This window comes from Loxodonta africana, chromosome 1 (genome assembly GCF_030014295.1).
Source record: "Loxodonta africana isolate mLoxAfr1 chromosome 1, mLoxAfr1.hap2, whole genome shotgun sequence".
NCBI classification, from domain to species: domain Eukaryota; kingdom Metazoa; phylum Chordata; class Mammalia; order Proboscidea; family Elephantidae; genus Loxodonta; species Loxodonta africana.
This window is the reverse complement of record NC_087342.1, coordinates 78854724-78878621: the sequence shown is the minus strand read 5'-3', so window position 1 is coordinate 78878621 and position 23898 is coordinate 78854724. Positions and strand designations below refer to the sequence as shown.

The window sequence follows — 23898 nt, the reverse complement described above, 5'->3', positions numbered from 1 at the left end:
TGTGCCTGGACTGATTTGAGTACTTTTTCTGCCTGTGCCATATATCCTACCGCCTCCCCTCCCTGCCTTTCATGCTTGAATGGATGGATTTTGTAAAGCTAGCTATTATAATTCATGGATTCGTTATTTTTGTTGTTTTTCTGTGAAGCATATACATTGGATATGGCTGATGAAGGAGTACCTTACTTGTTTCTGATCACTCCCTTTGTAGCCATCACTGTTTTGTTTTTTTAATTCAGGTAAAGTTTTGGTTTCTCTTCTTCCACTGCAAAAAAAAGGAGTCTGAAGAGAGGCGACAGGAGGTAAGACCTTGCAGCCAGATCTGTTGGGCTTTCAAGAATGTTTGTCTTTCTTCCCTTAAGGAGGAAAGTCTTTCTTCACTGGTACTTAAAGTACCCCAACTAAGGGGAGTTACCAATTCTGGATAAGTGCCACTGGAACACAGAATGCTCAGAGAACCTGAGCTTTTAAACTTTGGAGATCTGAGATTTACTGTCAGCCATTGCCAGGTCTGTCTGGTATTTCAAAGGAATATTGTTTGCTGCTAATAGGAACCAAAGCATTATAATTATTAAACCCACTGAGTCTTTTGTGGTGGGGGGAGAAGGCAATATAAGCCATGTTGATCAGAAAAGGGATTATTAGGGAACTTACATACAGAGGTTGATGCTAAGATTTTCATGAAGGACAGCAGATCATTGAATGTCACCCAGGTAGAGCTTCATACAGGGCAGTGTGGGTTGTGGCCTTATACAGCCAATCTTTATGCACAAGAATATGTGCAGGGGTGCCAGGGAAAGACATACCTAATCTATGATGGATGGTGTTGTTTTTGTACTAGTTAATGGGTTTCAATTGACTGTTACCACAAAGTGAGGTGTTAAGTATGTTTTTTGCTGGTCCAGGTTACTACTCAGTCAGGTACTCTGGATTTTCCCCATAGTCCTTTGCAGGCAGGGCCCATCCTGTATTTCTCGTGGCCCTCACATCAGTAATTTTTAAAATTGCTTGTTGGCAGTTGAGTATACTCTTTTGTGAAACACATGCTTAATTTATGTTCTTTCTCATTAATTTTTTAGCCTTTTACTTAGTGTTTTGTAGGATATCTCCATATATTCCTCATAAGGGTTCTTCATCAAATATAGATATTGAAATAGTTTCTCTTATGCAAGTAAAATTTTGCTGCATATCATTCAAAAGTGGTTGCAGCTGTACATCAACAGGGAACTGCCAGAAATTCAAATCAGATTCAGAAAATGATTGAATCAAAGGATATCATTTCTGATAACAGATGGATGGTGACTGAAAGCAGAGAATACCAGAAAGATGCTTACCTGTGTTTCACTGACCATGCAAAGGTATTCGGCTGTGTGGCTCATAATAAATCATGTATAACATTGTGAGGAATGAGAATTCCAGAACTCTTAATTGTGCTCAGGAGGAACCTATACATAGACCAAAAGACATTTATTCCAACAAAAAAAGAGAATACCGGGTGGTTTAAATTCAAGAAAGCTGTGCATCAGGGTTGTATCCTTTTACCATACTAATTCAATCTGTATGCTGAGCAAATAACAGGGGAATCTGAACTATATGAAGAAGAACGCAGCAACAGGATTGGAGAAAGACTCATTTACTACCTGTGATATGCAGATGATACACCTTGCTTGCTGAAAATGAAGGGAACATGAAGCACTTACTGACAAAGATCAAAGACCATAGCCTTCAGTATGGATTACGCCTCAACATAAAGAAAACAAAAATCCTCACACCTGGACCAATAAGGAACATCATGATAAACAGGGAAACGATTGAAGTTGTCAAGGATTTCATTTAATTGGATCCACAATCAATGCCCATTGAAGCAGCAGTCAAGAAAACAAACAACACATTGCATTGGGTAAATCTGCTGCTAGAAATCTCTTTAAAGTGCTAAAAAGCAAAAGTACTACCTTGAGGATTAAGGTGCACCTGACCGAAGCCATGGTGTTTTCAATCATCTCATATGCATGTGAAAGATGGATGTTGAATAAGGAAGACGGAATAAGAATTGCTGCCTTTGAATTATGGAGATGGCGAAGAATACTGAACATACCATGGACTGCCAGAAGAACAGACAAATCTCTCTTGCAAGATGTACAGCCAGAATGCTCCTTAGAAACAAAGATTTCAAGACTTCATCTCACATATGTTGGACATGTTATCTGCAGGGCTAAATCCCTGAAGAAGGACATCATGCTTGGTGAAGTAAAGGGTGAGTGAAAAAAAAGAAAGACTCTCAATGAGATGGATTGACACAGAGGCTGCAACAATGGGCTCAAGCATAACAACGATTGTGAGGATGGCACAGGATGGAGCAGGGTTCCATTCTGTTGTACTCAGGGTTCCTAAGAGAGGAAACAACTCCATGTTACCTAACAGCAACAACAACAGATTGTAGCAATCCCATCTTCTTAAAGAGAAAAAAAAAACACTTGAGGTAAAGTCAGTTTAAACTCACAGAGACTCTATAGGACAGGGTAGAACAGCTGCCTAGGGTTTCCAAGGAGCTGTTGGTGGATTCAGATTTGAACAGCAGACCTTTCGGTTAGCACCTGAGCTCTTAATCACTGCACCACCAGGGATCCTTCTTAAAGAGAAGAGGGCTTGAAAAGCTTTGTAAGAAGAGAAAAAAAGAAAAGTGGAGAGAGCAGAAGTTGAAAATACAAAAGTTCCATCTTTGATTTTTCCTGATGGTTGTGAAAAGATGCCCCCAGAGGGTTTACCAAGAAGGGAACTTTGTAGCAGTCTCATGGGATGAAATGCTCTAGCAGCAAAAACAGTGTTTTTTGGTCTGCAAACGCCTTACACGTGTCCTGGTGTAACAGCGTAAGAGCATATATGTTTTGGAGCTTAAAAATAGTGGGACTTGAAACAGTGGATTTTGTCTCTGGCCAGCTATCAAATATGTAATGACCACTTACAAATATGCGTGGTATTTCAAGAATGATCTTTATGATGTCTTTGTCGTGAGTGAGGCATGGCCCAGTAGGAGTGTGTCCTCAGCTTGAGAAGGTTTGAAACTATACATGCTCATCTGCTTTTTACAATTCCCAACACTTCTGTACTTCCCTGCTTTTTCAAACACATTTTGAACACTTGTGTAGACATAAACCCATTAACCAATGGATTGCCTTGAAATTTTTTCTTGTTTCTACACCCTGTGTCTCCTCGCCAACCAGGCCAGCTGTGTCAGCACAAGGAAGATAAGGAAAAGGAAAGAAACAGAGAAAACAGAATTGGCTTGCACAAGATTTCTCAGTCAACAGCAAAAATCTCACTGCCATGTTAATGTGCTCATAATCATCCTTTTTTCCAGCCTCACTGATGACCAAGATAGAAAAAGAAGGACTGAAGGTAGAAAGAACAGCTGGATCATTTAATTTGAAATTCCCTTTTTTTTTCTGAGCAGTGTTCGGAACCTGAATTAGCCAGAGCAAACAAGCAGAAAAGTTTCTTCCTGTTTTACCTATTCCTCCACTTTTTTTGCCCTCCTCCTCTTCTATCCACTGTCTCAAAAAAATGAATATTATTTTCACATATGGATGGCAAAGGATCCCATATAATTTTGAGTGAGTTAGTAGATTATATTGGATACATTAAGATTAAATATTTAAAAGCACAAGGGCCTTGGAAATAAAATTAAGTAATATTTTGAAAGAATAGCTAAAACAGGTACTTTCAGGCAGCTGAAATAGCTTACTTGGGAGAGGATGGACTGAGGATCTACAGAGCCCTGGCTCTATCCTGGCTTTGGCAGTTGTGTCTATTTTTCCAGAATTACTATGATTCCCTTTATTACAGAACAGTTGGCATTCCAAGGCTTTGGAATTCTAACAGCACTAAGTATAGGACAGCAAAATTCGTAAAAATGAAAATCTGTATAAGGCAGAAACCTGTCATAGAAGAAAAATTCAAATATTTTCCACTAAAGGAGTGATAGACAAGTGGTAAGATTGCACACTGTCAAAGGCAGAAAACTTGAAAGACCAAGAAAAACAAGGCAGTCCTGTCAAGGCCTGCTCTCACTGTGTCACTCTACATCTATCCAACAGAAGACTATGTGAAAAAAGTTACATTAACACCTATAGCATCTCTCACTACAATCTGCACTGATTTTTTCAATTCCAACCAAGCTGTACACATACATACTTTTATCATTCTCTCTTTTATTTATACATTCCTGAGATCTTTTATGAAGTGTTAAGAGACATTTTGCATCTCTCATTTTTCTTATCTTTAACTGACAACAGGTAAAATTTTCTTTAAAATAATTATTTTTAAAAAAGAAAAACACCAAACCTATTGCCGTCATGTTGATTCCAAATAGGACAGAGTATAACTGCCCCTTAAGGCTTCCAAGGCAGAGCTGGTAGATTCAAAATGCTAACCTTTTTCATTGGCAGGCAACCTCTTAACCACTAAGCCACCACGGCTCCTGTTTTAACAGCAATGATGTATTGGTTGATTATAGTTTAAATAAAAGTTATATGTATGACAGCAATGCTGTAAGTGATGGGAGGGAAGAATCCAGAATACTCTGCTATAAGGTATCTGTACTACCGGTGAAGTGATATACTATTATTTGGAAGTGGACTTAGATTAGTTGTAGAAGTATATTGCAAACTCTAGGGCAACCACTAACAAAATTTTAAAATGCAGTGTAATTCATATGCTAATAAAAATGCTAATAGAGGAGAGAAAACTCAGTCATACCAAATACCCAATTAAACTAGAGAAAGCGAAAGAAAGAGAGAAGCAAATAACAAGGGCAACGAATAGAAAGCAGTTGCCAATACGGTAGATTAAAATTAATTAAAATGTATTGATATTGCTTTAAATGCACATGGTCTATATATATGTACCTTAGTCTCAGTTCTCCAGAGGGGCAAAACCAGTGAAACATATACAGAGAGAGACTGACCAAGAGGAAATGACTCATGCAGTTGTGGGGAATGGCAAGTCCCAAATCTGTCAGTCTCGTGGCAGGTTGAAGATGTCTGATGGCTCCTGGAGTTGCAGGAGTTGGTGAATCCAAAATCTGCAGGGCAGGTGGCAGGCTGGGGAAACCTGTTACCTAATGGGGTTGCGGGCACTGGGAAATCCAAGATGTGCAAGTCAGGCAGCAGGCTAGAGGCGAATGCAGGCATATGTCCCAAGAACAGGAGATCAAGTGCCATGAAAAGTGCAGGGTCAAGAGAGAGTGAGTTTTGCCAGAACATACTTTTAGATACTGGAGACAGGCCACAACCCCAAAGGAAGACCTCTTTCAACTGATTGGTTGCTCATACCAGGTCACAAAGAGCACGTGCTAAACCACTGAGAATCATGGTCTAGCCAAGTTGACACGTAACATTAAGCATTAACAATACCAATTAAAAGACAGAGACTATTCCAGTGGGTTAAAAAGAGTGAAAACAACAGACCCAACTACTTGTTGTTTACAAGAAACCCACTTTAATATAAAATCATGGATAGATTAAAAGTAAAGAGATGGGAAAGATATACCATGCTAACACTAATCAAAAGAAAGCTGGAGCTGCTATGTTAATTTTATACAAGTCAGATTTCAGAGCAGGGAAATTATCAAAAATAAAGAAAGGATTACATAATGATTGAAGGGTCAGTTCTCCAAGACTCCTGAATGTGTATGCACCTAACAACAGAGCATCAAAATACATGAGGCAAAAGTCATATCTGAGAAAAGACTTGAGTCCAGGGTGTAGTCTGCAACACATGGGGTCACCATGAGTCATAATGAACTCGATGGCAACTGGTAGTCGTGGTGGATCCAAGACATATAAAGTACTCTTAAAACACGACAATAAAAACCCAAACAACCCAATTAAAAAGCGGGTAAAATACCTGAAGACATATCTCAGCAAAGAAGATATACAAATGTCATGTCCCATTAAAAAGAACAACTGGTTGCCCATTGTCCAACTGTCGCATGCATATGAGGCTATTGAAAACACCATGACTTGGGTCAGGTGAACCTTAGTCCTCAAGGTGACAGCTTTGCTTTTTAGCGATCTCTTTAAAGAGATCTTTTGCAGCCGATTTGCCCAACACAGTGCATCTTTTGATTTCTTGACTGCTGCTTCCATGGATGTTGATTGTGGATCCAAGTAAAATGAAATCCCTGACAACTTCAATCTTTTCTCCGTTCATCATGATGTTGCTTATTGGTCCAGTTGTGAGAATTTTTGTTTTCTTTATGTTGAGGTGTAATCTATACTGAAGGCTGTGGTCTTTGATCATCATGAGTAAGTGCTTCAAGTCCTCTTCACTTTCAGCAAGCAAGGTTGTGTCATCTGCGTAACAAGGGTTGTTAATGAGTCTTCCTCCAATCCTGCTGCCCTGTTCTTCTTCATATAGTCCAGCTTCTTGGATTATTTGCCCAGCATACAGATTGAACAGATATGGTAAAAGGATATAACCCTGACCCACACCTTTCCTGACTTTATACCATGCAGTATTCCCTTGTTCTGTCCAAACTACCACCTCTTGATCCATATGCAGATTCCTCATGAGCACAATTAAGTGCTCTGGAATTCCCATTCTCTGCAATGTTATCCATAATTTGTTATGATCCACACAGTCAAATGCCTTAGCATAGTCAATAAAACACAGGTAAACATCTTTCTGGTATTCTCTGCTTTCAGCCAGGATCCATCTGACATCAGCAATGATATCCCTGGTTCCACATCCTCTTCTAAATCCGCCCTGAATTTCTGGCAGTTCTCTGTTGATATACTGCTGCAGCAGCTTTTGAATGATCTTTAGCAAAATTTTGCTTGCATGTTATATTAATGATTAAAAAAAAAAAAACCAAACCAAACCCAGTGCTGTCGAGTCGATTCCAACTCATAGCGACCCTATAGGACAGAGTAGAACTGACCCATAGAGTTTCCAGGGAGCGCCTGTCAGATTCAAAATGCTGACCCTTTGGTTAGCAGCCATAGCACTTAACCCCTACACCACCAGGGTTTCCATATTAATGATATTGTTTGATAATTTCCACATTTGGTTGAATCGCCTTTCTTGGAAATAGGCATAAATAGGGATCTCTTCCAGTCGGCTGGCCAGGTAGCTGTCTTCCAAATGCCTTGGCGTAGATAAGTGAGCACTTCCAGTGCTGCATCCGTTTTTTGAAACATCTCAATTGGTAATGTCAATTCCCATAGTCTTGTTTTCAGCCAATGCCTTCAGTACATCTTGAACTTCTTCCTTCAGTACTGTCATTTCCTCATCTGACACTAGGGGATTACAGATTAAAACAATGGTGAGATATCATTATTCACCTATTGTTGTTCAGCAGAAAAAAATCTTAAAACTGACAAAACCACATGCTGGAAAGGATGTGGAGCTACAGGAACTCTCACACATTGCTGAGAAAACGCAAAATAGTACAGCCACTTTGGAAGATAGTCTAGCATTTTCTTACAATACTGAACATAGGCTGACATAGGCATGTCGTTGTTAAGTGCTGTGGAGACAGTTCCGACTCATAACAACCCTACAAATAGAAAAACAAAACACTGCCAGGTTCTGTGCCACCCTCACAATTTTTGTTATGCTTCATTCCATTGTTACAACCACTGTATCAATCCATCTCCTTGAGTGTCTTCCTCGTTTTCTACTGACCTTTCATTTGCCAAGTAAAACGCCGTTCCCCAGGGATTGATCCATCCTGATAGCAGGTCCAAAGCATGTGAGACATAGTCTTGCCATTCTGGTTTCTAAGGAGCATTCTGTCTGTACTTCTTTCAAGATAGATTTATTTCTTCTTCTGGCAGTCCGCGGTGTATTCAATATTCTTCACCAACACCATAATTCAAAGGCGTCATTTCTTCTTCAGTCTTCTTTATTCATTGTTCAGCTTTCGAATGCACATGAGGCGATTGAAAACACCACGGATTGGGTCAGGCACACCTTAGATCTCAAGGTGACATCTTTGCCTTTAAATACTTTAAAGAGGTCTTTTGCAGCAGATTTCCCAATGCAATGCATCTTTTGATTTCTTGACTGCCGTTTCCAGGGCTGTTGATTGTGGATCCAAGTAAAATGAAATCCTTGACAACTTCAATCTTTTCTCCATTTATCATGATATTGCTTATTGATCCAGATGTGAAGATTTTTGTTTTCTTTATGTTGAGATATAATCCATATTGAATACTGTGGTCTTTGATTTTCATCACTAAGTGCCTCAAATCCTCTTCATTTTCAGCAAGGAAATTTGTGTCATCTGCGTAACGCAGGTTGTTCATGAGTCTTCCTTCAATCCTGATACGGCATTTTTCTTCATAAGTTCCAGTTTCTCGTATTTTTTGCTCAGTATAAAGTCTGAATAAGTATAGTGAGAGGATACAACCCTGATACACACTTTCCTGACTTTAAATCATGCGCTATTCCCCTGTTCTGTTCAAACAAATGCCGGTTGTTCTACGTACAAGTTTCTCATGCCCACAATTAACTGTTTTGGATTTCCTGTTTCTCACGATGTTATTTATAATTTGCTATGATCCACACAGTCAAATGCCATTGCGTCGTCCATGAAACACAGGTGAACACCTTTCTGGTATTCTCTACTTTCATCCAAGATCCATCTGACATCAGCAATGATACCCCTGGATCCATGTGTTTTTCTGAATCTGCCTTGAACTTCTGGGAGTTCCCTGTTGATGTGCAGCTGCAACTGCTTTTGATTGATCTTCAGCAAAATATTAAGGATATTGTTCCATAATTTCTGCATTGTGTTGACTCGCTTTTTTCATTGATTGAATTGTGTCCCCAAAAAATATGTGTAAACTTGGTTAGGTCATGATTCCCAGTATTGTGTGGATGTCCTCCATTTTGTGATTATAATTTTGAGTTAAAGAGGACTGGGGTGGAATTGTAACACCCTTAATAAAGTCACGACCCTGATCCAATGGAAAGGGCATTTCTCCGGGGTGTGGCCTATACCGCCTTTTATCTTCCAAGAGATAAAAGTAACGTGAAGCAAGCCATTGTTTGAAGAGTGGGGCTCATACCACCAAGAAAGCGGTGCCAGGAGTAGAGCACATCCTTTGCACCCAGGTCTCCTGTGCAAAGAAGCTCCTAGTCCAGGGGAAGATCGATGATAAGGACCTTATTCCAGAGCTGAAAGAGAGAGAAAGATTTCCACTGGAGCTGACGCCATGAATTTGGACTTGAAGCCTACTAGACTGTGAGAGAATACACTTGTCTATGTTAAAGCCATCCAAGTGTACTATATCTGTTATAGCAGCACAAGTCAAATAAAACACCTTTCTATGGAATGGGCACAAATTTGGATCTCTTCCAGTCAGTTGGCTAGGTAGCAGCCTTCCAGATTTCTTGGCGTAGATGACTTAACACCTCCAGTGCTATATCCATTTGTTGAAAAATCTCTGTTGGTATTCTGTCAATACCTAGAGACTTGTTTTTTGCCAATGCCCTCAGTAAAGCTTGGATCTCGTCCTTCAGTACCATCAGTTCTTGTTCATATGCTACCTGCATAAATGGTTGAATGTCGACCAATTCTTTTGGGCACAGTGACTCCTGTATGCTTTCCACCTTCTTTTGATTGTTCCTGCACCATTCAATATTTTCCCAGTAGAATCTTTCAATATTGCAACTTGAGCTTTGAAGTTTTCCTTCAGTCCTTTCAACTTGAAAAATGCTGAGTGTGCGGGGAACATTTAGCTTAACTGGCATAACATAGTTTATTAAAAAATGGTCTTCATTTTACTCTGGTGAGTAGTGTCCTGGGTCTTAAAAGCCTGTGAGCGGACATCTAGGATACTCCACTGGTCTCACTCCTTCAGGAGCAAGGAAGAACAAAGACAACTAAAGATATTAGGTAAAGGTTAGCCCAAAGGATTTATGGACCACATCAACCATGGCCTCCACCAGACTGAGTTCAGTACAGCTAGATGGTGCTTGGCTACCACCACTGACTGCTCTGACAGGAATCACAACAGAGGATCCTGGGCAGAGCTGGACAAAAATGTAGAACAAAATTCTTACTTAAAAGGAAAGACCAGACTGACGGCCTGACAGAGGCTGGAGAAACCCTGAGAGTATGGGCCCCAGACACCTTGTCAGTTCAGTAATGGGATCATTCCTGAGATTCACCTTTCAGCCAAAGATTTAACAGGCCCATGGAACAAAACAAGAATAAAAGGGCACACCAGCCCTGAGGCAGAGACCGGAAGGAAGGAGGGAACAGTGAAACTATTCTGAATGACACTGTAATGGTAGATGCTTGACATTACACATATTGCTTTTACAGCATCAAACAACCAAGATACCACCCAGCATCTACACACGTATACCCATACACACAAACACATACGCATCCCAAGAGTTTTGTGTGTGACACTCTTGTTTTCTCCTTAAGAACCTATCATACAGTTTCTTGTTCTTATTGTATGAATCCCATGAGCCAACTGAAAGAACAACTCTGAAAGACAAATAAATCATATACTGCTAATTTCAAAAAAGACTCAAGGTTATTTTTATGAATATTGGAAAAGGCTCATACATGTGCAAACTATGCTGAGAAAAAGCTAACAGGCACTAGAAATCTGGTACCAGAAATTTTTTTTTTTAGTCTTCTCATGTAGTTCAAAGAACTGAGTTTTAACCATAATAGATCTCAGGTTTCTAGGAGAGTCTTGGAACAAGCTCATTTGTTTTCCACAAATACCGCAAATGATTCTCTAATCCCCAAATCTCAAAGTACATTTTTCAGTCTTTATCCACCCTCCACATGCCCATGCTTACTGATCATTCACAAATCCAAGGCTGTAGACCAGAGTACTACTCTGAGTTTACTGTGTATTTTTCTCACAGGTGTGTTCCAAGATATTTAGAATTCCACAGGAGTTTATCTTCTCCCTTTTCCAGGCTTTCTCCTGTACCACCCTCAATTTCGCAAAACTCCCTTTTCTGCACCTCCTTCTATTTGGAAATGACTTTTAAAAAAATTTTTTAATGAATAAATGCTTCACTCACTTTTGTTTTTTAAATCCTGTCTACTTACCTTCTATCTTACACTTATAATTCACCTTTCTCTAAATCTTGAAGCTGCTGTTTCATTCATGCCTTGTGAATTCCTCTTTGCACTGTTGGTAGGGCCCCTGAGTTACCTGATATCTCTGAAAAAGAGAAAAGGCCCTTATAATGAAACGCAGAATGCATCAGTATATGGTTTTCTTCTACCTTTGCTTTCCTCCATCAAATTCAGCCATTACATTCTGGTTGGGCAAACAGCAAATGCAGTGAAGACTTTCAGGCAGCCAAAAGATTATTTTCTTTAGCTTAGTGTCTCAGGTTAAGACAACTATGGAGGAAATCAAAAGAGCTGAAAATGAGGACTTTACTCTTTGCCACACATAATAGAAGACAGAGACTTTTAACAACTCAAGCTTATAAAAAAGCCACCATGGAAAACTTTTGTGGCTATCCACCCACACATATTTCCAATCCTCTGCCTTCACTTTCAAGTCCTGTAAAGAATTAGTAGTCTCCACTGGTTCCCGAGCATTTCTTGCCTAAAGCAGCTGCTGATGCCTCTAAACATTGACCAATACTACCACAATGCTCAAGGAGTATGAATCTCAGGAAATAACACTTAGTTCTAGATAAAATTAGCCAGTAGCACTTTCAGGAACAAGGAGTATGTAGTTCAGTGGTAGAGTACACGGTTTGCATGTATGAGGCCCTGGCTTCCATCCTCCACACCTCTACACTTTTTCTCTGCTTCAACACAATTTAAACCCAGTGTTGAAGGAATACAAATTCACTTCTCCTAATATTTTCCATTCAATTCCTGCACACATAGACAGCAAAAATATAGCGCAATGAACTCCCTTGAACGCTCTTCATTTCTATCCTATGAATTTCTATAATGTGACTGCTGCGACAGCAGAAGGAAGACAGCAAGAAAGAGGAGAAAAGAAGAACCAGATGCTAAGAGAATCTCTTCAATCACCCAGAAGAAAAGCCTGCACATTAAGCTCCCATTTTGTACTATTACTAAAGAGACAGAAAGGCAGATAAGGGGTGGATAGTTTGAAAGGGCTTTACAGATAGTTTTTTTTTTTTTTTTAAACCAACTAAACTACAAAGCCCCGTAGTGAGGTTCCCTCTGGGCTACCCCCAGATATGCAGATGTCTAAATTGTTTCAGGACAAAACTGAGTGCATAAGCTTTCCTTTTCTTTGATTCTCTTTTCCTTTATTCCTGACCAGGTGGCCAAGTGGTTAAGGAGATGAACTGCTAATCCATTTTGCATTGCACGCATGGGTTCAAATCCCATCCTCCTCCTTCCTTCCTTACCCCACTGGGTCGTGGGAGTGAGATTTGGAGCTCTAGGGGCATAGTCTTTTTTGCTAATGAAAACTGGGCACTTCTTATCCACCAATAAAAAATTAAAAATAGCACCGTGAAAATCCTATGGTGCAGTTTCTTCTGTCTTATAGGGTTAATGAGAGTCTGGATCAACTCTACCACAACGGGTTTGGTTTTTTTGTCTTTGACTCTAGACAGGTGGGCAGCATTGCCAAGGACTGAAATACAGCTTTGGACTTGCATCTTCCATTTGGCCAAGCACGGATTCTCCAGACAGACATCATTTTCATCTTGTGCTTTATAACTTCACTGTATTTGGCTTGAAGTCTGGATGTTGTCTCAGAGAAACTTTCAGGTGGCAGGCAAAAACCATAAGAGATAAGGAGTCTCCACAAAGCACTGGGAATTCACATGTGGAGGTGTTTTTCCAGAAAAAAACAGTTGTCATCAAGTTGATTCTGACTCATGGCAATCCCATGTGTGTCAGAGTAGGACTGTCCTATCTAGGGTTTTCAATGGCTAATTTGTTGTAAGTAGACCACCAGGCGCCTCTGGGTGACTGGAACCTCCAATCTTTCAGTTAGCAGCAAGCAAGTGTTAACTATTTAACTCCACCTAGGGATTCCTTTCCCAAGGAAAAACCAAAATCTAACTGCCCCATAGTATTTCTACGGAGTGGCTGATGGATTGGAACTCCGGACATTTTGCTTCACAGCTAATCTTTTCACCAGTCACACCACAGGGACTACCTCCACAGATAAAAAAAAAAAATAGGGAGCATTTAAACCCTAGAACATCAAAGTCTCAGCAAGGGGCATGCATAAAAACCAAAAAACCTCACTGCCATGAAGTAGATTCTGATGCATAGCAACCCCATAGGGTTTCCAAGTCTGTATATCTACAGAAGCCAACTGCCAGGTATTTCTCCTGTGGAGCCCCCGGGGGTTTGAAACCACCAATATTTTTGTGTTTCACTGATCTCCTTAACCACTGTGCCATTGTGAGAGTGAATCCAAGTAGCTTCAGCTTGCAACTCCAAATTAGTTTCTCCTTCTCCACACGGTTTTCGTTTTCGTGGTATTACGAATTTTACGACCATCACACCAGGGTCCAGCACCTCCTCTACTTCTGGCTATCAGAGCCACAGAGGATAATTCCCAGGCAAGAACACAAAAGAGAAAAACCCGAAAGGTTGGCTTGGGAAAGTTAGACTCAGATGGAACAAAAAACAGATCCAGAATTGAATAGACGGCAATGGGTTAACTGAAAAACAGTAAATAAATGGTGTCAAGGACAGTCACTGTTGTAGCAAACCCTGGAGTTCAAAACCCTGGTTGGGAAATTGAGCAGTGGCTTTGTCTTGTGAAGCTGCAGCTAGGGTTCTGAGAACCATAAAGAAACATGAAGGAGGCATGTTGGGGGCTGAGCAAGGACTGCAAGCATATTAACCTTTTGTAACATCCCACTCATGTTCCTCACAGAGGCTAAAAAAATAAAAGCTTCAGCCTCTTGCCAAAATTTATTGTGTCAGTCAACCCACATATGAGTTACAAAGATTAACTGGGTTGCCTATCTCTCTTCTGCACTCTCTACAATGCAGGACTTCAGAAAGCTCCTTCTCTCCTAAGGAAAATGGACTAAGGGTGTTTTTTTCATAGAAAGATACAGCCTTTTTGCACAAGACTTTTCTGGCTTTAAGAGAGCTCAGCAGCTCTTTCCATCTCTGGAGATAATTTTTATCAACTGTAGATGCTGGAAGACTTAAGGTTTCCTGAGAAATGCCTTTCCTCTGGATGGCATCCAAACACTTCTTCACCGTTAATAAAGAGCTGGGATCACAGATGTCTGTTGTTGGGATCGCTGATTTCCATGACTGGTGATTGAACCAACCTTTTCCTGACCAAGATTATGTGGGTGAGGGTGGAAGTGCAGGAGAAACGGAAAAAAGAAAATCGGAAGGAAAATTTTCTCCTGAACCTGTAGTCTGTCCATGGACACAGGCACTGGTGCAGGGGAAAAAAAGAAGACTTGAAAGGAATTTGTCCAATAGTCACTTCCCCCTCCCTCTCTCCATCTGTCTTTTTCTTCCCTATTAATGAGATATTTGTAGTAAAGGAGAAAAGGCTGTCTATGACATGGTGGAATGTTGTTGCTTCATGGTCAGCAAATCCTGAGCGAGCACCTTGTTTTAATCCAGTTCCTCCTGACTTTCTTGTGTTTAAGTAGTCATGTTGGGAGACACACGGAGTGTCAGACCTCATGGTCCAAGTGACTAACTATCAAACAATTCCTCCTTTCTGTGAGTGGAAAAAAACACAAGGGAAGGTATTCACAACGAGAAAAATGGGGAAAGTATGAGAAAAAATTTTGCCAATATTCAGCTGTGGGTCTGTAGGGAAACAAAGGATACATAAACTTGCTGGGGGTTGAACCATGGGCCTTGAACATGCTAAGCACTTGCTCTACCACTGAGCTACATCCCCTGTTAAGCAGAGCTGTGTGACTACACCATAATAGTTACTTCTAACATGGTCTGCAGGCATTTTAAAACATATATTTTCACAAGTCAAGATCGATTATGTTCAACTCTTAGGGTCTTGGATTGGATCCTACCTCATAGCTATGTCAGGAGAAGGAAAAAAATGTATTCCAGACCAAATGACTCTGAGATCGTCCAGCAGTCACTGGCTTTTTCCAGGACTCTTTTAGCAAACTGCCTGAGTGTCAGTCAGCTCCAGTCCACCAAGAGAGAGAGTCGCAGGACTGAACAGTCTGTTAAGTCTTCCGAGTTTCTTCTTGAAAAGTCCTTCTGTGCCTATGAAGCTTGCAGAAAGACACAAAAGACAGTGCAAGGAAATACAAAATTGAGTTCTGCAAATGCTGCAAAGGAATGAAGATCCAGGTGGGGAGATAAGACTAGAGGTTAATTAATTCACAGTATTTGATGAAAACTGAACCTCTGATGACCCGGTGATAAGGAGGAATGGCTGCTAATCAGAAAAGTCAGCAGTTTCAATCCAACAGCAGCTCATTGCGAACATTATGGGGTAGGATCGGCTCCATAGCCACGGGCCATGGCTCTTCCAAATGGCGTGGTCCAATACCTGGGTTTGGAAACCAGGTTCTGTCTCAGCAATGCTGTAGCTCTGATTTTGAGAGAGAAGAAAGGTGGATGCTCCTGTCGTTAAAGTGTATCTTTTAGACCCAATTATTTCCTTAGTGACTAAAGCACGAGAGAAGCACTTTATGGCTTGGGCACAACCTTCAAACAAATTCACTCTTTATAAACTTTCCCTACACCTGGGGGAAGCCACAAATTCCTGATGTCATGCAACTGGTAATCCCGATATGATGGAGATAATCCAAATCTCCTTCGATGGATGGGACAGTGCCTGGAATCTATAGATTAAGTTACTAGTATAACAGAAAGACATCCTGTCTGGGAATTTGAATGCTAGCAGGGGTGGGCGGGAGGAAGGGAGAGAATAAGAGAGTGAGGAGTTTATGGCAGGAGAAAGGAGTACACTGTGCTGAGGAGTGAAACAGCAGCAGAGCAGTTGATGGCAGAGAGAAGAGGAATAGGGTTAAAGGGTCTCTAAGAACAGATAGGATAGGGACCATCAGGGCGGTAGAAAGTGACCAAGCTGCCATCTTTACTATTATTTCTGCTGGCCCTCTATAAGAGAGAGGCTAAAGTAAGTGTTTTCAAAGAGTATGTCTCACAAACAAATATGACTAATTTTGCCCAAAATTTCATGACTGAGAGCACCTCGCTGCTCTTTCCATCACTGGGCATTTTCGAAATCGTGCGTGTGGTTCAGTGTTTGTGGAATAGCAGTTGTTACCATTGGAGTCTTTGGCAAACAACACAGGGAGCCCGAGTTGTTCCAATCGCACGTGCCAGGACAGCAATGTCAGAGCTTAGAAGGAGAATCCTCTGATGGTTTGGGGCTAGAGTATGTTGTATTTACAGCAACTTAGTTGTTTTTTTTTTTAGTTTTAGAGTGTTTTGGCTTAATATTCAAGGGAAAGAATGAGAAAGAACGCTCAAGCAGTGAGGAAGAGTTTTTTTGGTTTGAACAGACTCTTAGTGAACCCAACAAACTCCTGGACAGCTCACTGCACCAGGCTTCTAGTCTGAGGATCTAGGAGTCATGACCCTGTTCTGGTGTAGATACTTTCAGTTTTCCCATACTTCTTTCTAACTCATACGCAAAATGCTACTGAGCCCAGCTTTCTCCTGGAGCAGCTCTGGGAACATTTATACTGCATTTTGAGACTCACAGAGCCTCTTTTCTCAATGGGAATCTGAGGAGTAAAACTTCAAGTGTGGAAAGTCAGATTTGCAATATCATTTGAGAGTAAAGAGAAAGGAACATGGTGACAACTTGTGATTCAAAGTTCCTTACAATTAGAGTAAGATTCACTAATATCTTGAGGAAAAGAAATAAACACCCATTAAAATCTTGAAATGTTAGTACAAAGAGGTAATAAACTGAGAGGACAGGATGATGATCATTAGTGGGTACACAGATTTGCTCCATTGTCTTTCTGAGGCTCAGTTCATTTTAGATTTCCAAAGCCTCTTTATTGTTAATTATTGATTTTTGAAAGAAGAAACTTCGCCTATATTAATTCTCCCTTCCAACAACACCTCAGGAGTTCGTCGCTGGAAGTCAATTCAAGAATCTTCTACTTGTTGAACAGTAAGAAATAAACAACCACAAAGGAATTTGAACCCTCAATCCTCTAGATCTGGAATCAGAAACCTTATTCATTTACACCATGCAGCCATTACCTTATCCATTACCACACAGCCAATACTGTGAGGTCACTGTACAAGCCTGTAAGTGAAAATGTTGATAAGGGAACATTAGGTTTCTCTTTTTAAATTTTTAAATTTGCAGTTGGAGGCAATTTTAACAACATTCAAAACAGAAACCAAATATCATATGAAACCTGTGAGAACAATTACTTAGAGTTAAAACACTGAGATTGTGAGATGATCAGAAGTGGCATATTTCTTTCAGAGCACTGTCATCTAAGTCACTTATAACAATGATGCATTCGGGTGGAGAATTATGAGCCAAAAACTTAACTCTGCTCTAAAGGGTGCAGATGACAGCATAAAGAGAGGGATTTCCAGAAGTTGGTACATTCGGACCTTTTGGTCTCAAAGATAATACAGCATTGCTCTAGGGTGAAAAGTTTGGAACCACAAACTGGCGCTCCCTTTGTCAGAATGCCTGCTTTAATGACAGAAAAATATTTGTTATAATCCATTCATAACATAGCTTTTAAAAACTCTATCCTCCACCCACAAGTAGAAGAATCACCTGAGACAGAGGTGTGTCGGGGTAGGGGTCTTGAAACTCCATGGGAGCTTGGTCCTGAAGCGGGAGGTACATTTTGGTGACTTCCAAGCTACATCAAATGGAGAGAAAGGGGCCAAAATAGCTTGGAGAGATGCTTGTCTCATTGAAATGCTAACTAACCCCCAGGTATTTTGCCTAAAAGTCCTTCCCTAGTCCCTGTGAATTGATCCACAAAACAGTTCAAGGTGACTTTGTGCGACCCACTCCCAACTCTGCCTCGTATATTGGTAGGATAGGAGACATGAGAAATCTACAGATTCCTAAAGTAAAAAAAAAAATCACAAATTCTTTCAGTTTTCACATAGTCTTGGTTTCTTGGAAGTGCCAAGTTATTTGGAAGAAATAAACAACAGCCTTTTCCCTTTCCCTGCCCTGTCTTTCCCCCCCAGAGAGGTTAAATTTTCCTTCACTCCAAAATGTCCCCACTTGTTCCCAGATCCCTTGTAAAGTACTTCCTCCAGATTTCAGACACAATTCAAAAACTATCTTAGGTCATACTCTGGATGGTATGTCTTAATGTATACTTAGTCATCAAGGTAATTATCAATTTCCATTGGATGTGAATAGTAAAGGGTATCCATGACATGAAGACATGAAGGAGGAAGAGATAAAAGGAGACCCAAGAGAAGGAGGGAAGAAATAAAATAAAAAGAAGTAGGAATGGCTCACAGATGGTAGAGAAGTTGAACCATGAAGAAAAGCAAGCATAGAGATGCAGAAGATTAAATCCATGCACCTTTGCTTGCTCACCATTACAAAACGTTCTCACCAGTCTCCAGTTTTTCTCTCCTTCAACTCCTTTCTCCTCTGCCTCCCAAGACTCTAAGAAAAATGTACAAGACAATGCAGAGGAATACCAAGAAGAGTAGCATGAGTGTTGCTTTGAGAAAAATAGATGCAGGTGGGTAAACAAGAAACAGAGGGACTCTTGGTAAAAATGAAACCCTCTGGGTGTAACAATGTGATCTGAAAGCTGGCAGTGCTTCGTCTGGGTGACCAAGTCTGTTTCTGAAAGTCAAAAGAGACAGGAGATAAGATAAAAGGAAGGAAAATTCTCCTAACCATTATAACCTCTATTTGAAACAGAATCTTCTTGGCAAGCAGGAAAACTGCAAGGAAGCTATTTGGGGACTAGAACACGAAACATAAAACCAATTCATCTCCCTAAAACCCACATTAGGTACTCAAGAAAATATCAAAGTAGGAGCCTGGGTAGCTCAGTTGGTAGAGCATCAGACTTTTAATCTGAGGGTCCAGGGTTCAAGTCCCTGTTCAGGCGTTATCCTCATTTGACCCTTCTTTTTTTCCTCTTAGAACTCTACTGACATTGTGCTTCCTCTTAGGGAAACCCATCCCGACATTTACTATATGCGTCTTCATTCCTCTCTTCCTGCTTTGCTCAACAATAATCAGAGTAGAGCAAGGAGAGCAGAGAAATGGCAGAGTTAAGCACCCAATTAGTAGCCAAAATGTTGGCAGTTTGAACCCACCCAGAGGTACCTCAGAAGACAGGCCTGGTAATCTGCTCCTGAATGGTGAAAGCCTAGAAAACAGTATGAAGCAGTTCTACACTGCCTACAAGGGGTCACTAAAAGTCGAGGCAGCCCAATCCTTCCAAATGAGATGAAGATTTCTAAAAACAAACTTTGTTATTGTTGTGCCTCATGTTTTCTAATTTAGAATTTTTGTTGGAATGACCTAAGTGAGGGTCTCTAATGAAGGATCTCCATTAAGAGACAATCTGCCAAGTACTCAACAGCTGCATTCACAGCATGTAGTCATTTGGAGGGGAGGGAAGGGAAAGAAGAGATGCTAGCAGGGTCAAATTAGCTACAGAGCCTCCCTTAAAAATCTTCTCTCCTGTAAAATCCCACAATGCCAATGTCTAGGGCTGCAAGGACTCTAATCATACCACTAGAGGTATAGAGCTTCTTGGGAGAAGGGGGAGGAGAAGTGGGGCCAACTGGCCACAGAGGTCCCTGATCCAGGCACAGTCCTAAGGTGAATATCCTTAGGTCCCCAGTGAATCACCACTGTGCCCTCTACTCATTCAAGCCTGGTTTCATGCACAGTAGGTAATAGACTCTCAAAGAAAGTAAAGTCCTCTCCTCAGTAACCTGGCCTATGCACCCTGCTGTGACTTCCCTTTCTCACCTTCCTGCGCCTAGGTGGATTACCCCAGGATACTCAGAGGGCCTGGCCTGCTGGCTGTGAACCTGAATGCAGCCCTGTGCCCCAGAAGATTCTGCGTGGGACTGTAGAAGGGCTGTGGGAGTCAGCCTGAGGCAGCGGGGCCTTGCGCCCCTAGGACACGTGGTGACCGAAATGCCTGAGGGGATGAGGTGGGGGGAGCAGGGCACTGGAGGGGACACCCAGGGACCCTGCTCAAACTGCCTTGGTGAGGTGAGAGCATGTCACTAAGTGCTCTCCAATAGATTTTTTTATTTGGCTGTCTTTATGCTTTGTGATATCCGGGTATCATAAAGAGACAGCAAAAGATGTGAAACTTAGGTTTCTGGTGTCCCTGCTTGATGGACCAAAAGCCAAATTTGTTGCCACCGAGATAATGTAAAAGTCTCATCCCTCACTCTCCCACAACCTTCCAGGTCACCGAGTTCCTCCTTGCAAAGGCAAGCATAATTTCTTGGGTATTCTCTCAGAGATATTATTTCCTCCACTTTTTATACAAATAAGGAAATACCAAATACATTCCACTGCATCTTGGTTTTTTCACTTCATGGATGTTGTAGTGATTTCCAAATCAATACGGGAACAGCTTCTTCCTTCTTTGCTTGGCAGCAAAGAGTTCCATGGTATGGGTATATCATAATATATATCTTGCCCATACAAATAATGCTGCAATAAGTGATATTCCATATCTGACATTTCAAATGGGTGTGAGTACTTTCTATACATGGAATTGCTGAAGCAGTCCATGTGATGTGTGATGGTAATTCTGATGGATCTTGCCTAATATACATTCCCACCAGCATGCCACAATGTCCTTCCTTCCCACACTACTGCAACCACTTTGTGTTCTAACACATTAATGACAAAAACAATAATAAACCCATCACGGTGACCACGTGTGTTATAGGGTAGAACTGCTCCGCAGCTTTTTCTTGGCTGTAATGTTCACGGAAACAGATTACTAGGCCTTCCTTCTGCAGTGCCATTGTGTCAGTTTGAACCACCAACCTTTAGGTTACTAGCCAAGCACAAAACATATTGACCACCCAGGGACTATTATATCAACGTAGGCCTTAGGTAAATGACACGTTCAAATATTAACACAGAGTAAACAAGCCGTTGTTAGACTACCCAAATCATATTTAGTCCAATGGAGCCACCCAAAATTTGGAAAATAGCTATTTAAGACTCCACTTATAATTGATGAAGCAAAATTAAAACTTCAGATAAGGGAGAAAACAATTATATAAATGAAAATATGTTAGAGGTAGCAATTCAAATCAATAGAAATGGGTGAATTATTTGATAAATGGTGTTTGGCTAACTGTGTAGCCAACTAGGAAAACTAAACCTTACATCATTGTAACACCTGTGATACTAAATTTCAAATAGATATAAAATTTAAAAGTAAAAAAAGAAAATGAAATATAACTACTGGAAAGGCCAAAACAGAAGGTTTGTACAACTTTGGTGTATAAAACAAATTTTTAAACAAACCTTAGTAACAATGAAAGTTTGACATAATTCACTACATTAAAAAAATTCTTCCTGGATGTGTTTACATTCTCTTTATAATAAGCAACACTCCTCCACCTATGGTCACTTAATCTTTGACAGTGGACCAGTGCTCATTAGATGGGAAAAGGACAGTCTTTTTAACAAATTATGCTGGCAAAACTGAATGTCCATTTGTAAAAAAATGAAACAAGGGTTTAATGGGTTAAGACCAATTACAGAGTTGTTAGGAAAATCAGACTATTGTCACTTCTGTCTCTGTTTGTAACTAAGAAGGGTATTTTGTGCCAAAGAGCACAATTTTTTTTTAAATAATTTTTATTGTGCTTTAAGTGCAAGTTTACAAATCAAGTTAGTCTCTCACACAAAAACCCGTGTACACCTTGCTACACACTCCCAATTACTCTCCCCCTAATGAGACAGCCCGCTCTCTCTCTCCACTCTCTCTTTTAGTGTCCATTTCGCCAGCTTCTAACCCCGTCCACCCTCTCATCTCGCCTCCAGGCAGGAGATGACAACAGGGCACAATTTTTTCTATCTTTCTAAAATCTTTATATTGAAATAAATATAACTTCCACTTATTTCAAAATTACAAAAACAAAAGAGTTTATATACAGTGAAAATCTTTCCCTTTCACCACCTCCCCACCCCATTCCAGCTGCACCAGATTCTGCCTCCCCAAGCAAGTATGTTAATATGGGGTTACCTGCAAGAAATATTATTTGCATAAAGAAGCTAATAACCAGTTGCCTTGGAGTCAACTCTGACTTATGAGGACTTCATGTGTGTCGGAGTAGAACTGTGCTCCTTAGGGCTTTGCATGGCTGATGTTTTGGAAGTAGATTATCAAGCTTTTCTTCTGATGTGCCTCTGGGTGGACTACAACTTCCAACCTTCTGATTACGACTCAGGGACAAATAAGCCAAGAGGAATCTATTATTTTCCCCACATTTTATACCTTCTAAACCTCCTGTACTGCATATTACATACTGCGGAAACTAATATTTCCATATTACATATTAGGGAAATTACAAATATCGTCTCCATAGTTTCTTAATTTTTTTTTTTTTTTTCCCCGCTTTGCTTGTGTGGTTTTTCTTTGTTTGCCATTTTGGTTGTTGTTTTGTTTTGTCCTGTCTTTTTCTTTTTTCTTTTGCTTTATTTAGGTGAAAGTTTACAGAGCAAATTAGTTTCTCATTAAACAATTAATGCACACATTGTTTTGTGCATTGGTTGCCATCTCTGTGATGTGTCAATATGCTCCCCTTCTTGACGTTGGGTTCTCCATTTCCATTCATTCAACTTTCCTGTCCTCTCCTGCCTTCTCTTCCTTGCCTCTGGACTGGTGTGCCCATTTAGTCTCCTGTACATAGCTGAACTACGCATGTATATTGTTCATAGACACCGCCAAGTCAGTTCTGACTCATAGCGTCCCTACGTACAACAGAACCAAACATTGCCGGGTCCTGCACCATCTTCATGATCCTTGCTAAGTTTGAGCCTATTGTTCCAGCAACTATGTCAATCCATCTGGTTAAGGATCTTCCTCTTTTTCTATGACCCTCGATTTTACCAAGCATGATGTTCTTCTCCAGGGACTGGTCCTTCCTGATAACATGTCAAAAGTATGTGAGATAAGTCTCCCCATCATTGTTTTAAGGGGCACTCAGGCCATACCTCTTCCGAGACAGATTTGTTCATTCTTTCAGCATACCAGAGTATATTCAATATTCTTCACCAACACCACAATTAAAATGCAAAGGCATCAATTATATTTCGGTCTTCCTTATTCATTGTCCAACTTTTCAAAGCATATGAGGTGACTGAAAACACCATGGCTTGGGTCAAGCACACCTTTGTCCTTAACTTGTCTTTGATTTTTCACACTTTAAAGAAGTCTTTTGCAGCAGATTTACCAAATGCAATGCGTAGTTTGAATTCTTGACTGTGGCTTCCCTGGGCGTTGATTCTGGATCCAAGTAAAATGAAATCTTTGCCAACTTCATCTTTCTCTGTTTATCATGATGTTACTTACTGGTCCAGTTTTAAGGATTTTTGTTTTCTTTATGTTGAGGTGTGATCCATACTGAAGGCTGTGGTCTTTGATGTTCATCAGTAAGTGCCTCAAGTTCTCTTCACTTTCAGAAAGCAAGGATCTGTCGTCTGCATATCACAGGTTGTTAATGAGTCTTCCTCCACTCCTGATGCTGTATTCTTCTTCATATGCTCCAGCTTATGGGTTACTTGCTCAATATACAGACTGAATAAATACGGTGTTAAATACAACCCTGACATACACCTTTATGGACTTTATACCATTTGAATTATGTCCCCTCAAAAATATGTGTATCGCCTTGGTTAAGCCATGATTCCCAGTATTGTGTGGTTGTCCTCCATTTTGAGATTGTAATTTTATGTT

The 23898-nt window shown here is 40.5% G+C and overlaps 1 non-coding gene across 1 annotated transcript; it reads left to right on the top strand.

The window, feature by feature from the left end:
* Positions 1 to 18980: 18980 nt before the first annotated feature.
* TRNAK-UUU (transfer RNA lysine (anticodon UUU)) lies at positions 18981 to 19053 on the top strand. Its single transcript has one exon. It is a non-coding gene; the product is annotated as a tRNA-Lys (tRNA).
* Positions 19054 to 23898: the final 4845 nt, after the last annotated feature.